Raw genomic sequence first — 14,506 nt, forward strand, 5'->3', positions numbered from 1 at the left:
TACCCTTGATTAACCTCTGAGCTGTACACTGATAACCATTCCAGAGATTGTAACATACATTAATGTGATCATAACTTTAAAGCCTAGTTAAAAATGTGTATCAAGTGTAGTTTTAATGTAAAGGTTACAAAAAATTATATCTCAGTTTGCAAGTTCTATTTTTTTTTTTCATTTTACTTTTATTTGTGAAGAAACTTCTTTAAACTAGTCGTACTAGCCTGCCCTAGCAGCCGGGTGTTTATTTCCTCAGCAGACTGTCCAATTCAATTAAAGATGTTATGTTAAATTAAAGTTGATACAATGCCTAAAACGTTAAAGACTTTTTTAAACGCTTCTTGGTGTCACAGGCATTCTATAATGGAGGTTAGTTTTTGGCTTTCGACTGGGAGACCGCCCAATTAGAAGACTGATTTCACTGTTTTAATTGGGTTGCATTAGCGATTTATAAAAGAGGCGTAATTGTTAAATTGTATGTGTCATTGTGTATCTTTGTATAAATTTCAGAAATTTTAAAAACCCATGACGTTTGCCATACAATTTAAATATTGTCGCTGAAAAAAATGTTTGATTTGATTTGTGATATAAAATAAACTGGAAGTCAATGGATAAGCGGCGAAGGCATAGAGGGCAGCTGCCTCCGACCTTATATTTTGGTCCGGAAACTGAATGGTTTACAAAGTTTAGAAAAAATCTTTATTCATTAAACATGCAACTTTTAAAATATATATCTCATGCACCACTAAAACGAGCGCGTGCGGGAACTTGTTTTTACGAATTTATTGGCAGGAATATTTTTTTTAAGTTAGTTTTTAATTATTTTTTTATTAATTGATTACTGATAGCCAAAGCAGCCTAACTTCAAAAGAAGCGTCATGGAAGTATAATTGTTAATTTTATTTGGGAAGCAACAATAACTTTACTATACATACTCTTTGCTTCTTCCTTTTGCAGGGAAGGGTTGATGAAATGAGAATGTTGAGGTTAGCTCCAATTCAACGTCTAATTATAGTTTTCATATTGATTGAAAAAAAGGAATACTCCATTTTCGGCACACTTGAAAAAAATATTTCAGCACTTGTCTTAGGCAGACTTTCAGTTTGCGTGCTAAAAAGAAAATGTTAAAAACCTAACGTTTTTAATAGTATTTTAAAATGTTCCATTGTCAAGTGAAGGAGTTATACATAAAATGCTGAGTTTTTAATTTAATTTGGGATTAATATAATCTAAATTTTCAGAATTATAAATTTTCCAATTTATAATTAAGATTTTTTGATCACGTGTCCCCTTCTCGAAAAGATGCTAATATCATCGCAATGCAGGACGTGTGCAGATTGATGACCTGCTGCATGGTCCACAAGGCACTAACAACCGGGGAGCCAGAGTATCTCAGCGAGAGACTCCTTCGTCGAGAGGATGTGTCTGAGCGGAGCACACGGCAACGTAGATTGCTCCACTTACCTAAAGTACGCCTTGAGGTTGGGCGAAAAGGTTTTGACTATTTCGGTCCGACCATGATCAACGGTCTCCCTGTTAACCTCAAACCAATTAGATCTGTTCCTAATTTCAAACTTAAAACTTAAGGAACATTTTAGCAATAGGTAGTTAGCTATAGGATTGTTTGTGTAAATCTTTATGTTGTGTTGTAATATTTAAGTATTAATTTATTGTGTATTTGTATATTTATGTATTTGTTGACCTGAGTTGATTTGAAAAACAATTTCTAAAATTGAAATACGCTCGTGTAATAAAGGCATTTTTATTTATTTATTTAACTACAATCTCCAAAACATCGGTAAATTGTTTACTTTTGAGTTAAAAATGTATTGTCATAAATATCTTTCATTGTTCAACCACGGGAAAAAAACTAAAGTTAATTTTAATTTAGATCATATTGGTTTTGCTTTACATGTAATTTTGGGCTAATTTACAAACCCATATTTCTATCTTTTATTTCAGGGGTATATTTTCTTCCAACAATTTGTGAGAGTAAATTATTTTATTAAATGTACTGTAATTTTAACTTTATATATATAGTTATTATTCGAATTATAAAACTTAAATTATGCAAGACAAAACAGTATAGACATACAATAAGTTTATTAATGTATTAAATTATTTATGAATATAAATAAAGCATAAAACTTATTGATTGGTTGATTGATTGATTTATTTATTTCCAAAATTTATGTACAGAGTAAAATATAATACATAACAAAAATCTTATAGGAAATTATCCCCACATGGGCATCAGCCTGTGTGTGGGGAAACGAGTTCCTCAGTCTGTACTACCAATAACACAAAAAAACCTAAATTAAAATAAGGAAATGAATTATCATTAATAAAAACGTTTCCATTAACAAATGAAAAATGAAGATTTAACCTCTAAAATAAATCATACAAGGCCAGAGCATGGAATACATGAGTAAATCTAGTTAATAAATAATCTAAAATTTGAAAGGAATATACTTATTTAGAAAATACAATTTGAAGACTTAAAAATGTAATTTATAAAAACTTGTGACTTACATAAAAAAGAGCAATCAGAAATACTTAATTAAAAATGAGCCGATATAAGTAGAGAGAGATTTGGACCACACCTGCACACCCACGCACACACACTAAAACACACACACACACACACACACACACACACACACACACACACACACCAATCACGCACCCGCACACTTGCTCGCACCACATGTCCTCGTTGGCCTGCAGTCAAAACGATTGTACAGACTCACCAAACACTCAGACTAACATTGATTGTAATACAAAAATATAACAGAAATTTAATACATAAAAAAGCATGTCTAGGTGTTGATTGAGGAAAAATACTGACGAAATCCATCTCGCCCAGCATCTACTAACCATTTATTGACTAATTTTTTGTACGTACTAATAGTGCAAGGTCTTGGGCTTTTTATAAAGTATGGTAATTTTGAGAAAATTATATGAGCAATATAGTGAGATGATGTTGAATTAAAGGCTTTAACGAGTCTAGGAACAAAAATTCTGTTATGAAGTGAAGAACGCGTAAAATGGCTGTGGTTACTGTGAATGAAAATTGAATCTCGATGTTGAAAAATGTACAAAACCAATGTTTGGATATATAATTGCGAGACGTTAAAAACTTTAAATTCTTCAAATAATAAATTGGTTGGATAAGTACGATTTCGCTTCAGAGCTACTTTTATAATAGTTTTTTGAACGACTTCTAAGGGAGCAAGGTTATTTTGAAAACAGCCACCCCATGCTAAATTACCATACTGAAGAATTGATTGCACATAAGCATAATATAGAGTTTTTAAAAGATCTATTGTAAGTATATTACGCAGATTACAAAATATAAAGATAAATTTACGAAGTTTATTCCGCATGTAAGCTACGTGATTACACCACTTCAAACGATTGTCAAAAACTACACCCAAGTATTTATACTCACTCACCCTATCAATACATTCACACAAAACTCATCCATCCTGGCCATCACAAGTATGCAACCGTAGCTTAAAAACAAAAAGATCGCCGTCAGCTCGTATAGAGATTGGCATACATTTAGTTTTGGCTATATTAACTGTGAGCCGACATTGATCAAACCAGCGCTTGACAGTGAGTAGACCGCGCTCGGCCACATCCTTCACTTTCTCCCAGCTTTCACCCTCAAATAACAAAGCGGTGTCGTCCGCATAAAGAAATATCTGTCCTTTACACAGAGTCAATCTTCCTAGATTGTTAATAAAAATTAAGAAAAGCAAGGGTCCAAGAGTACTGCCTTGCAAAACCCCATACTCAATTTTTTGAGGAACGCTTGTATGGCCTAAAACAGAAACAACTTGATACGGATCAGATTTATTAAAATGTGTTACTTAAAAAATCATCAGGACAAAGCTGAAAACCTCCAGAGTTGTTGTCTCCACCCTGCCCCACAGACACGACTTGCCAACCAAACCACCAGATAAATCAAGAAATAGTGTTGGTAAACCATTATACAGATTGAAGGATTGTGTGCCAGGTACCGTGGGGCAGGGTTTCTGGACTTCAACCACATCGGCAGAAGTGCGTTCACACGTCACGGTATGCACTTGAGACCGGACAGCAAGCATCTGCTGGCGGAGCTGCTGGTTGAGTGTCTGCAGGGAGCGAACCGCTTCATCCGTGTAACGCCCTCGCCGCCGAGCCGTCACCAACACAGGCCGCGGAGTCTCCTTCTGCGCCGCCGCTCTCCGCCTTAGGACGGCCGGTCGCTGCTGGGCCTCACATTCTGCCTTACGAGTCATTTTCGGAGGCGATTAAAATCGGCTTAGTGGTGCGACAATCCGGTCCTTCTTCCTTGGGAAAAAACTGCCCAGCTCTGGACTCTGTGATTCCAACATAGGCTAGCTATATCAGGACCGGGGAGTGCCATATTTAAAAAACCAAAAGAAAATTCAAAACAAATTAACAAAATTCTAAATCCAATTAAATCAGTTTCTTTCGTGCACCAGAACGCGCAGTCTGCCACAAATAAAATTAACGAGCTTGTTCTGGTGGCAGAAGACCTGCATCTAGACATATTTGTTTTTACTGAGCATGGCTTCACGGCAGATACTGTGGCAATGTTCAGTATCAGCAATTACGAATTGGCAAGTAATTTTCACCGAATGCAATTTAAAGTGGATGGCGTGGCAATTTTTGTTCAATCCCAACTGACTTTCCAGCCATTCAATGTTGATTACAGCTGTGATCTAAACTTTGAAGTGGCTGGAATAAACCTCGGACTAAATTCTCTAGGAATCATAATAGTAGTTGGCTTGTACAGATCCCCAAACGGGTGTATTAAAAAAAATTTTAAAGTTCGAGACCCTCCCAAATGTTTTCCATTCTAAATTATTGAAGTTTATTATTACAGGTGACTTCAATATTAACGTTTTAGACCACACAAGCCCTTTGACCCAGCGGCTCCGCGATATTCTCAATTCTTTCGGCTTAATCTGATCAGTGAACTCACCAACACGGGTGACCGCCGCGTCGAGTACAGCCATCGACAACGTCATCCCAAATATTCCGGATGGCTCGGTCTCTGTGCTGGATGCGGCCATCTCCGACCACTTCGCCCAAGAAGCTGTCATAAATAATTCCAAAGCATAATTCAAACCCCATTCCGTAAAAATTAAACAAAATTTAAAGCCATCAAATGTACAGCTTTTTAATAAATCTCTTGGGAAGGAATCGTGGTATTTCTTAGATCCATTCCAGCGAGTGGACGATGCCTTTAATGTGTTTTTTGACACTGTAACTTTTCACTTAAATGTCACTTGCCCACTTCAAATGTTCAATGAGCGTTCTCCTGGGAAGAAGAATACTTGGGTCACTCAAGATATCCTAAAATTAAGAGAAAGGCTCCGGTTTTATCATTCAATATACGTTAAGTCTGAAAACAAAGAATTTTGAACCTTTTTCCGCAACTTCAAAAAAAGTTATCGTAACGAAATTAAAAATGCTGACTCGAAATTTTTTAGAAAAATTAATACAATCAGACAATTTTTCAAAAAGTGCATGAGAAATTATTAAAATCAACAGAAACTTTAAACATTTTTCTAAATTTTCAACTCCTACCCTTAAAATTCAAAACAAAATAATTGACGATCTTTTAAAAGTGGCAAGTGAATTCAAAAAATTCTTCTCAACAGTGGCAGAACCAGACAACTCATTTAACCCGGTTAGCCATCGCGAGGAGCCACTGGTGGGACCGGTCTCGTCCATGGCTCTCTTTCCCGTGAGTGAGGCGGAGGTGGTTCGTATCGTGCAGGAACCGAAGCCTAAAACATCCTGTGACATCAATGGTATATCTGTGTGGTTATGCAAAGGGTGCGTCAAGCATATTTTGACATCACTCACAAAATGAATCTGTGAGTGATTAATCTGTCGTTCGCACAAGGCGTCTTCCCATCGTCATTGAAAATTGCCAAAGTTATTCCAGTTAAAAAAAAGACGATCCTTGCATCTCAAGCAATTATCGTGCAATTTCAATCCTCCCTGTGTTCAGCAAAATTTTTGAAAAAGCTTTCCTCAATCAATTTCAAACATTTCTTGACCGTTACGACGTTCTCTGTCCCGAACAATTTGGATTCAGAAAAAACAAGTCGACAATCGATGCCGTAATGGATCTAATTCATAATGTTGTCTATGGACCGGAGAGGCAATAACATGTATTTAGCATATTTCTCGACCTCTCCAAAGCCTTTGACTGCGTGTATCATGCGACACTGATGCACCAGTTGTGGACAAGTGGTATTCGGGGTCTGCCGCATAAATGGCTCTCGTCTTATCTTGAAGATAGAAGGCAGTGCGTTCAGATTGGGAGTGCTTTATCAGAGAAGGTAAAAATGCCTTATGGTGTCCCCCAGGGATCAATACTTGGGCCAGTCCTTTTACTGATATACGTCAACAGGTTGAACTCAACAATCCAATATGGAAAAGTGATTCAATATGCTGACTACACGACTCTCTGCATCAGATAAAAATCATAATATGATCTTTAAATAAAGTCTTTCGTTGAACTTAATTCATGTATCGAGTATTTTTCCAGAACTAATTTGAAAACAAACCGTTTAAAATCAATCGCCATGAACTTAATGTCTTCGGCAGCATGACGACCAAGAGCTCCGGCCCGCGGTGATGGTGGACGACGTTCTTCTGGATGAAGCTGAATCCACCAAGTTCCTTGTAATGTACCTTGAGCGAGGTCTGACATGGAACACCCACGCTGAGGGCGTTTGCTCTAAGGCTGCCTCGGGCATTTATGTCCTGCGCAACCTTGCAAATTGTTGTTCTTTGGGTGTTTTAAAACTTGCCTACTTTGGTCTTATACATCCATATATGTCTTACGGCTTGATATTGTGGGGCAGTTGTTCCAAAAACATGTTTCAAAGAGTTTTTAGATCTCAAAAGAAAGCCGTTAGAATTTTGTTAAAGTACAACCCTAGAGAGTAGTGCTAAGACACCTTCAGGAGCCTTGTATTACTGACTTTACCCTGTCTCTGTATTTTAGAGGTTATCCTGTACTAACGACTAAAATGTGAATTGGAACGGGGCAGGCGTGTCCACCAGTACGGGACTAGAGGCAGGGACAACTTCCGACTCGATTAGCACAGAACGACGGCTTATAGACACTTACCGTCTCAATTTGGTATCAGGCTAATCAACAGGCTCCCTGAGGGTATTAAAAATTTAAACGATCGCAATCAATTTAAAGCTCGACTAAAACACTTCCTGGTGTCAAAGGCATTTTACTCTGTTGATGAGTTCATAACGGGCCGCTGGGATGAAAACATTAGAAATTAATGAAGTTATTCAAGAGTATTAACACATAACCCGGTTCTGATATAGATAAATAAAGACCGAATGACATCTTTATGACATACTGTGTTTATAAAAAATAGGCCTAACAATTTATGATGATTTTATTTGAAGTTTCAATTATTTAAGTTTCAACTTAAATTCCATTTTATGACGGGTGCAATGCAATTGTAACAATTGTTAATGCAATAAAGAATATTATTATTATAATTTTCATGTTTTCAATGTGAATTTTATACATACTAAATATGATTAACCTCTATTTTGGAAATAAATAAATCACGAGATATGTTTTACGGTATTTTGCGATAACTGTTGTCACATTGCAAGAGGAACCAATCCATTCTGATGTGATGCAAAATACAACCTTTGGAAATTTAAACAAAACAACGCGTCACTATTTCAATTATTTCAGTTTTTTCTTTAATTGTAATAAAAATGTGAGTTTGATTTTCAAAGATATAGGAAAGACTGCAATCAGGTCCTCGGCAGTTTTCACAGTAAAATGAAAAATGTACATACATAGTTCACAATGTTCCCGCGAAGTGTTGGACTTGTGTGCGGAATATAGGGCAATAAGTGGAACAGCTGTCTTTGAACATTTTGAGAGAGGTTTTATTCGTTCAGCCAGGTAATAACTTTCATATCATGTAACTCATAACTGATTTTGTCATTTACTAAACATAATATAGTAATAAAAATGGTTATCCAGGTTTTTTTTGTTATGAAATTCATTCATAAATCGTGTTGTCAAAATAATTAAAGTTGTTTGAACTAGTTCCATAGTTTCATTCTGATGGAACGTAAATATCTCAGAAAAGAAATTTGTATTGAAACATTTACTCTGAATATTTGTGAACAATTTTATCCAAACCAAGGTGGTTGAAATGGGATTAATGACTGTGACTGTGACCAACAACAACTGATTGACAGGCCTTTGCTAGCTGATCGAGGGTCCAGCAGTTTGGGGTGGAAACTGAAAAAGAGATAACAGAGAAGTGAAAATAAGAGTTCTGTTATAGATTGTGTTGGGTCTGATAGATCTGTAGGTGAGTTGTTTTAGCAATTTCGATGAATATATAAATTTGTTAATGTGTATAAATGCTTGTTTTTAAAATATGATATAGTGCTATTTAGAGTTATCAAGAAACCCTTAGAGCAATATATGGGGCTAGTGGAGTGAGATAAAGATGGTGTTTGAAGCCGTAGAAAATGTAATGAATTAAATATATCAACTATCTAGAAACTCGAGCAAACTAAACAATTAATTGAATAGAAGAGAGAAATCTGCCATCCGACCAGTAGGCTAATGCCACATTACAACCGTATGCTAGTTGTGAACATTGAAGATGCTCCGCTATAATCTTCAGCTGTTGCTACGTGTGTAGGGGTTCAGTTGGGAGTTACGAAGGAACAATTGGTATTTTAGTCAGAGGTCTCTGGTTACGGGATGGCCTGTGGTCATTTGCTAGATTTGGACTGCAGCTGTAGAAAATTGGTCATAAGTCCTGCACAGTTCATTTGGGTTGTTCATAAAGGAGGCCCTTTCTAGAGCATAGAGCCTGTGAAACAGCTGGGTGCCTGGAGGGTTGCTAAGGAATAGTTGGATAATTGCGACGCTGCTAGGGAGATTAGCCTATTCTTGCCTTACCACCCAGTAATCCTCTTTAGGTTTTGGACATATTTAATGATTTTCCGTGCGGTATGTAATTTGGTTCACGTATTGCCTGTCTGAGCCATGACAAAACAAATATATATATATATATATATATATATATATATATATATATATAATACGGCCTATATATTACTCATGTTCTCTTATTCTGTTTTGTTGTATCTGAGTTTTATAACCCTTGAATTAGCAAGCCTATTGTAGGTTGAGTATCCAGAAACAATTGTCTTATCATTCTTCTGAGATGATTTCTCTTTTGTTGAAGACATTTTATTATGCCCAAGAAATTTTAGGAGTAACCGTGGTCACACGTTTTAATTGAATATATAAGTTTCCTAAGACGTGATTGAATGTTTACTGTAAGAGTATTATGACAAGTTGTTGAGTTCATACGAGTAGTGAAACAAATAGTTATAGACTCAAAGCCAAAATAATTATTAAGTAGTTGTACTAGAAATCTACTTCGGTATATATTAAAAATCTTAAACATATTCTGGATTGAAATTTTAAAGTTACATTCTCCTACATGAATTAAGTATCGGTAAACAATAACTGCTAATTTACAGGATGAGATATTGTTGCTATCCAAAAAAACGAATGTTCTTTTCAATTCCGAGATGAAAGGAACCCACACGATGGGAAGGGGTTAACGCATATCTGATGAATAAAAGAATGGTTAATAATAGCAATAAATAAATTTGTCTTTATGAAGTAGTCCTTATATCTCTATACGCATGAATTGAGAAGAAGCACTCGTGCTAAAAGATCTCCTACATACGTAGTAAATAAAGTTTAGAGTTAAAAGAAGAATATAATACACTAGAGTAATGTTTTTCATATTTTACATATTTACTTCTATATTATTTACACTAATAGTATTTTTCCCATTCTAAATATTAACCAACATATATCAATATTCATACATTACATCAGAGAACATTTCGAGTTCTACTAAGGAAAGAGAACAATTTTTCATCACAAATTAAAAATAATAAGAAAAATTTCTCAAGAAAAAATAAATAGAAATTCCTTGTTAATAAATGTTACTGATAATGGATGATTTGAAGTTATAGCTATATTACTCTGGATATTTGCCATCGCTATTAGTTGAAAAATAACACAGTTTTTTTGAGAATTTAATTTTTACTCTTCTACTAAAAGTGTAATAACCATTATGTAAATAAACTCAAAATATAAGGTAATGTTCTACCATTCATAAGTATAAATGATACCTGATAGAACATCTTAATGTCAATCATGGTAGAGAATGAACCCAAGCAACATCACTGCACAGAAGGCAAGAGCACAAATAAAGACGTCGCCCCCATAACGAGGAGGACACTTATGAGAGAATCAATGCCGGCATTTTCATGTTATAGAAGCATTTTCTTTAACAAAGCAAACAGAAAGAAGCCAGACCTGCCTGGGAGAGTAAAGGACAGCAGGCTCCAACATATTTTTATGTTTTTGACCTCAGTGCCACGGTGTGTTACGAAGATTATTAGTTGAATTTATGGCACTTTAACAATAATAAAAATAAATGGCTAATAAGCTACTAAGCGCTTGGTCTGCTAGTAGTAAGTGTACAGATTTAATCAGTTTGCGTTTTAAATATTTTTTCTCTCATTATATTATTTAGGTTTAATGCAATTTGGTTTGATTATTACATATATAAACACACACACACACTCACATTTTTCATTAAAATAACCTTTATTTGATAAAAAAGCTCATTATTACGGCAAAAAGTGTTACTGAGCTATATTTCTGAGGACAAGCTCTTTTATTTGTAAATCAAAGACTGACCCATATATGTCCAAGCACAATTCATTTTGTTCTACAAAGAGTAACCCGTCTTTAAAATCAATATTATAACAGTGTTTACAACTAAAAAGGGCGTTAAATTACATCCTTTAAACCATATATACTTTTTTTAACTAATAAAGATGTTAAAAGAGAAATGCATTTCTTAGACTTCATTACAATAAAAATAAGTATTACAGAGGACAAAATTTACACCTTAACCCCGAGGAATTAAAAAAAGATATGATCTTTAAAAATGTTTTTAAAGTGCAATTAAGTGACTAAGAATGAAAGGTTAATAACTCCTAGAAACTCTTGACTGTGGCTCAAAGCACGATCATCACACATCAGAAAGCACTAGCCATATTATAGATTTCCTGCACGCCCTCGGTGTCACATCCATTCTAACTGACCACTGAGGTTATGAAGAAAACTTAAAGTTAAAGAAGCCGGAGCAAAAATGATAATAATAACAAATTGTAGTCCAGAAAAAAGGACAAAAGTGTCCCAGTATGGTTTAAAGGAAAGAATGGGTACACATTTAAGCCATTTGTATTTCCTGCCTCTACCTTCCAGATATATTCACATCGAAACCAAGAACAATTTACACTATAGAACTGAATATAGAGAGCTGGAAAAGCCCCCCAAATCTCCTAGAGATTATCATTTTAAAACCAAATTTTTTCATGATCGAAGGATATTTCAGGATGAATGTATTACGAATTGCACAAATCAATCTCAACGGGGTCTTTCTCATTAAAAGTTTTATATAATACTCAATTCAAACCCTACTAACTTCAATCTAATCATTCTGAGAAATGAAAGGATGACGTATTTTACCTCAAACCTGATTCTAGACAATCTAAAAAAAAAAATAATATAACTTCATGTTTCACTTGCTTATTACACTCATTTTAAATTTCCATTTCATGTGCATTACAATTGGTTGTGAATTATAATGATTTTAAATATAATAATTTTGCGATCCTGTTCTACGCTCGCTTATTTCTAACCGTTAAATCTTAATAAACATGTTATATCTTCAGCACAGAAAATTTGAAATACATAAATTCGCTATAATCGTTGCTATAATGGCAAGGTAACAAGTTGTATACCTTAAAAAAATGTGCATTATAACGAGGTAAGCTTACAGTACATCACGTGTTGTATAATTACGTGTCCATTAATCTATACGAAAAATATTAAAAGTATAACTTAATACGTTTTCATATTGCTATATACTGTTTGAAAATGTCATTTAAATTACTAAGATTGGTAAATAAATTTTTTACTATGCGTTTACAATACCTATAACATAAACTTTAAAATATTCTCTATTCCTGTAAATTATACCACTATAAAATTAAACTTCGCCCAAAGGTATATATTACTTTGTTTTCGACACGCCGTGTGTATTGATAAATAAACAAATATGTAAAATTTTCAATCCCTTAAGGGAGTAGTTTGCAATGTTAATGATTAAGCCAATTGCTTACAACTGGCTGCACAAAAATGAATAAAAAACAAATTATATTGAAGTAGATAATAATAAACTGTTAAGTTTTAAATGAAACTTATAAATAAAACAACTGTATTATTATTATACTGTACAAAAGTAATAAGTACTGTTGTTTAGGATGGATTATTAACAGTATGATAAGCTATGGAAAAGCAAAGAAAAGTATGATTTCCAGGCCTTTCAGTTATTATTTATTATATATATATATATATATATATATATATATATATATATATTCTCTAAAAAAGAATTATATACCTACATTATTTCCTACATTATATACCCTACATTATTATATACCTTATATATAATTATTATTAATTATATATATATATATATATATATATATATAATTTAATTTTAAAGCCAAGCAGAATAAATTCGGAAATTGATGATTGCTTTGACAGACGAGGCAAATAGATTTTTATTTAATTTATTCCAAAATGGTATTTATTAAACTCGGCCAAACTTTACATAACAAAACTTTATAGTTAGAATCGGTTTGTGTCGGAATTGACGACGGAGTGTCCTCATCAGTACCTATATAAGAGGAGTGCATACAAAGGACGAAGTTGATGCATTTCTGACGACCAAGAGTAACAAGTTACGAACCAAAGTGATTCATAATGACTAAAACAAACAACTGCTCTTTATTAAAAGTAACTTTTTAATTCAAGGTCTGTTTTATGTTTTGTACATACATTTCTGTAGTTAAACCACATTAATAGTTTCTTTAGACACACATACATATTTCTGAAAACTTTGTTCTACTTTGTGTGATTTTCTAAAACTTTGAATATTGCTTAAAGAGATCTAAGTATTATTTTTACATGATATTTATATTTGACCTACACAACTATACCAATGTATGGTGTGTATAGTATTTTCTATTTCCAAAAATGTTTTCAGAGACGGAAAACCGAAATAAAATCTTATGGTACTGTTATTATGATCTAAATATTCAGTAAAGAGTTACAATAATATCAATACCATTGTTATTATTATTTTCAATAGAATAATATTTATTAATCCTATAAATCTGTTTTATTATATCTAATCTAATCATTATTATTTCAAACCCATAATTTGAATTAATCTCACCACTTTTTTTTCAATTTGTTTACGTAAATAGTCTTGCAAACTAGGAGTAAGCTTGATTATAACAACACTTCTTGTAACAACAATTTTATAAATTGACTACAGAATAGGAAAACATCATGCAAATAAAATTAAAGTATATAGTAAATACATGCTGTTCAGTAGAATTAAACAAATATGTTAGTCAGTGTGCATGTGTTTGGTCAGTACAGTAATACAGATATAAAAGCTCAAATTAGTGTTTAACATCAATAAAAAATTAAAAGACTGTTATAAAACCCATCTCAGTTGTCAAGTATGACTGTCAGATTTGCATTTATCTTTTTAAGATAATGTTTTTACAGTAATTATCTGCAGTATTACGTAACTGCTGATCTTTATATAAAACGTTATTGCTCTGTTTACTGGCATTTTTGATGACTTTTTAAGTCAATGGTAAGGTAATATGTAGTGATAAAAAATCAAATATTTTAAATCATGTTATTTTTTACATTAAGGTTACATCAAGGATAGTCAAATAATCGATAATGTTTTACCTATTCCTTAAAGGAGAAATAGTTTGTCTATTATAATAAGAAAATGGACGACATGTCGATTTTCGGTATGGACATCACAATTTAATGCATATCCTATCAGAAACACGGTTGAGGATTCTATATTTTAAACTAACTTTATTTAATACGTCTGACAGTTTGACTTTGCTAATATACCCGAATATAGAAGGTAAATTAGGATTGGGTGAAATGAAAGAAAGTGTTTGAGTTAGTATGATTTTACAGTCCATGAAATATGATAATTGGCAGCCGTATATTTTATTGCGTGTGTAAGGTGTATGTTGCAAAGCAGGTGTGAAGTACCGACTTGCATTGTGGACTATTTTTTCTCATTTTTAATTTCCTTCAAGGCGCTTCTTTTGAAATTAAGAGGTGTCAATTTAATTCATGTTATACGTTATATATTGTTTGCCTCAGGAAAAGGAAGTCTTCATACTGTCAGGGATTGGATGGAACAGGTACAGTTACCGCAGGTGCTCATACATATTCTGCGTAAATATGTTGCTCCTTTACCAT

The sequence above is a fragment of the Homalodisca vitripennis genome, chromosome 7, assembly GCF_021130785.1.
Source record: "Homalodisca vitripennis isolate AUS2020 chromosome 7, UT_GWSS_2.1, whole genome shotgun sequence".
NCBI classification, from domain to species: domain Eukaryota; kingdom Metazoa; phylum Arthropoda; class Insecta; order Hemiptera; family Cicadellidae; genus Homalodisca; species Homalodisca vitripennis.